Source organism: Capra hircus, chromosome 6 (genome assembly GCF_001704415.2).
Source record: "Capra hircus breed San Clemente chromosome 6, ASM170441v1, whole genome shotgun sequence".
Taxonomy (NCBI): domain Eukaryota; kingdom Metazoa; phylum Chordata; class Mammalia; order Artiodactyla; family Bovidae; genus Capra; species Capra hircus.
The window spans coordinates 53,561,208-53,565,138 of record NC_030813.1 but is presented as its reverse complement, the minus strand read 5'-3'; the positions used below and the strand labels follow the sequence as shown (position 1 = coordinate 53,565,138).

General features: G+C 38.1%; 1 non-coding gene across 1 annotated transcript; it reads left to right on the top strand.

The window, feature by feature from the left end:
- TRNAC-GCA lies at positions 962-1,033 on the top strand. Its single transcript has one exon. It is a non-coding gene; the product is annotated as a tRNA-Cys (tRNA).

Sequence of the window (3,931 nt, the reverse complement as noted above, 5' to 3'; positions counted from 1 at the left end):
CAGATGACACCACTAAAGGCAGAAAGCAAAGCAAAGAGGAACTAAAGAGCTTGTTGATGAGGGTGAAAGAGGAGAGTGAAAAAGCCAGCTTGAAACTCAACATTAAAAAATCTAAGATCATGGCATCCAGTCCCATCACTTCATGACAAATAGAAGGGAAAAAACGTATAAATAGCAGCAGATTTGATTTGATTGGGCTCTGAAAACACTGTGGATGGTGACTGCCACCATGAAATTAAAAAAGATACTTGCTCCTTGGAAGGTAAGCTATGACAAACCTAAACCATATATTTAAAAAAGCAGAGACGTCACTTTGGATCAAAGGCCTTCAAAGCTATAGTTTTTCCAATAGTTATGCACAAGTGTGATTGCTGGACCATAAAGAAGACTGAGTACTGAAAAATTGATGCTTTCAAAATGTGGTGCTGGAGAAGACTCCTGAAAGTCCACTGGACTGCAAGAAGATCAAACCGGTCAATTCCAAAGGAAATCAACACTGAATATTCATTGAAGGACTAAGGATGAAGCTCCAATACTTTGTCCACCTGATGCGAAGAGCTGACTCATTGGAAAAGACTCTGACGCTGGGAAAGATTGAAAGCAAAAGAAGAAGGGAGTGGCAGAGGATGACATGGTTAGATAGTAACACCGACTCAAAGGAGATGAATTTGAGCAAACTCCTGGAGGTAATGGAGAACAAAAGAGCCTGGCATGCTATAGTCCATGGAGCCGCAAAAAGTCAGACTTGCCTTAGTGGACTGGACAAGACCAACAAATCAACGCATGTTAGGTTGCCTCTAGTATTTTCTTTGTAATTTAAACAATATAAAACAAATAATAATAATATCTTTTCTTGTATTTAACTGTGCATTTTTTATACTAGATTTTCCTACTTTACTAAACTTTTTTCTTTAGTTAACAGGTTTCATGCTAGTGTGATTTATGGGTAAGTCAATGGGCTTCCCTGGTGGCTCAGAGGTTAAAGCGTCTGCCTGCAATGCAGAAGACCTAGGTTCGATCCCTGGGTTGGGAAGATCCCTGGAGAAGGAAATGACAACACACTCTAGTATTCTTGCCAGAGAATCCCATGGATGGAGAAGCCTGGTGAGCTACAGTCCACAGGGTCACAAAGAATGGGACATGACTGAGTGACTTCACTCACTCACACTCATCATTTAGTACATTTTTTTTTTTTAACTATTGGGCATTTGAGTTGTTTTCAAAGAACTGTAAAGGCTTAAACATATCTTTTTATTTATTTATGATATAATCCACTTTCTAGGTTAAAAATCATGCATTTATGTTTGATATTTTTCCAATTTTGCAAGAGGTTATAGGCTAGTGCTAGGATATTCTTTTTTATTTCTTACTTGTAATCATGGAGTGTTCTATTCTCTTAATTGCAATATTACAAGAAAATTAAAAGCTCAAACCTGGTCAGCAAACTAAGTGATTTTGAGCATTTCTGTCATACGTGTGGCACATGGATAAGGTTTTTTCATTCTTCATCCTCAGTCTTCATTTTCCCTTCAAAATCATCATGTTTCACTGTCACTTAGCAAATGTTTGTGTTAAACAGGGCAAATAGAAATCTTCAAGATCTCATTGATGTGGCATAGCTCCAATGTATGTGCTGTGCTAAGCTGTAGTGAGTTATTCGTCTAACATTACTGACAGTGAAAATATTTGTTTCTGTTTCAGATATCTCACGATTCAAATTTTGTATGCTGAATTAAATTATTGCATAATATGGTTGGTCTCAGAAATCATTAAATAAAAAAGAAATAAAAAAAGAGAAATATTAAGTAGAAAAAGATAGCAGGGATGGGCATAAGGAATGTTGGGGGATTTGTACAGTTAAAAATAGGGTCATAAGCAAAGGGACCCCCGAGAAAGTGATGTTTGAATAAAGGCCTGACGTGGGGCAAGATAAGAAAAAATCTAGAGTAGGGAGGGGGAGTATTCCAGATACACTGAGGCAACATTAGAAAGAGGAAATCAGTAGATGTCATTTTTCAAACTTTGGCTTTTACTGTAGAAATGACAAAAATCCTTAGGGAAATTTGAGCAGGAGTTATATGACTTACCTGCCAGGATCAAGTACATTTTCATTGACTGCATAGATAGATTGAATCACTTGATCAGCTGGTCATAATAGGAGAAGGTCTAGTTAAGGACAATTAATTAATAGCAAGCCAGTACCAGAACTTAAATCCTGTTCCTATTTTTATCCTCCTGTCACATTCACTAATATTTTCTTTTATTCTCCGCTAATACATACCATATTCTCAATTCTCTGAGGGGAAAACAAACTAATTTATATTTTATTGTGATATAAATGTACATGCTTTCCAAGCATGAGCATTTACAGACACAGAGATTTTATCTTTAGAAAAATCCCAACATCTTTTTCAAATAATCTTCCTGAAGATTGCTATTTGTCCTTTAAAACTACATTTAGTTTTATGTAAGAAAAATGCTAGAAATATGTACAGTATGATATAAAGAAAGGGTCATACAGAATACAGAAAAGGGTCTTCAAAATACAGAAAATTCCCTTGCCTAAGGCTGCCAGAAAACCTCAGTGCTATGGCAGGCTAGAAAACTACCTTCAGAGACTAAGAATTATTGACCCCTATTTTTGAGAAGCAGCATTTAGCTGAACTCTTCTTACCAACTTCATTTCCTGGAATGAACAGAGGCGCTTGTCCTCAATTCTGGATGAACATTATCAAATGAAATGTTTTTACTTAAGGCACCTCTTGCAAGCATTTTGTACACTTTTATTGGTACTGTAGCTCATATGTAAATCTTTTCATCTGCCCTGTTTATCTCTTGAACAGGGCAATCTAATGTGTTTGCTCTTTCTGTACAAGCAACATAAAGCAAGTTTCAGTTCAGTTCAGTTCAGTCACTCAGTAGTGTCAGACTCTTTGTGACCCCATGAATTGCAGCATGCCAGGCCTCCCTGTCTATCATCAACTCCCGGAGTTCACTTAAACTCATGTCTATAGAGTCAGTGAGGCCATCCAGCCATCTCATCCTCTGTCGTCCCCTTCTCCTCCTGCCTCCAATCTCTCCCAGTATCAGAGTCTTTTCCAATGAGTCAACTCTTCACATGAGGTGGCCAAAGTACTAGAGTTTCAGCTTTAGCATCTTTCCTTCCAAAGAACACCCAGGATTGATCTCCTTTAGAATGGACTGGTGGGATCTCCTTGCAGTCCAAGGGACTCTCAAGAGTCTTCTCCAACACCACAGTTCAAAAGCATCAATTCTTTGGTGCTCAGCCTTCTTCACAGCCTTCTTCACAGTCCAACTCTCACATCCATACATGACTACTGGAAAAACCATAGCCTTGGTTGGACCTTTGTTGGCAAAGTAATGTCTCTGCTTTTGAATATGCAATCTAGGTTGGTCATAATTTTCCTTCCAAGGAGTAAGCGTCTTTTAATTTCATGGCTGTAATCACAATCTGCAGTGATTTTGGTGCCCCAAAAAATAAAATCAGCCACTGTTTCCCCGTCTATTTGCCATGAAGAGATGGGACCAGATACCGTGATCTTAGTTTTCTGAATGTTGAGCTTTAAGCCAACTTTTTCACTCTTGTCTTTCACTTTCATCAAGAGGCTTTTTAGTTCCTCTTCACTTTCTGCCATAAGAGTGGTGTCATCTGAATATCTGAGGTTATTAATATTTCTCAACAAATATCTTGATTCCAGCTTATGCTTTTTCCAGCCCAGTGTCTCTCATGATACACTCTGCATACAAATTAAATAAGCAGGGTGACAATATGCCGCCTTGATGTACTCCTTTTCCTCTTTGGAACCAGTCTGTTGTTCCATGTCCAGTTCTAACTGTTGCTTCCTGACCTGCATGTAGGTTTCTCAAGTTTAGTAAGCATTAAAACCATGTTTGCTAGGGAAGATATTGG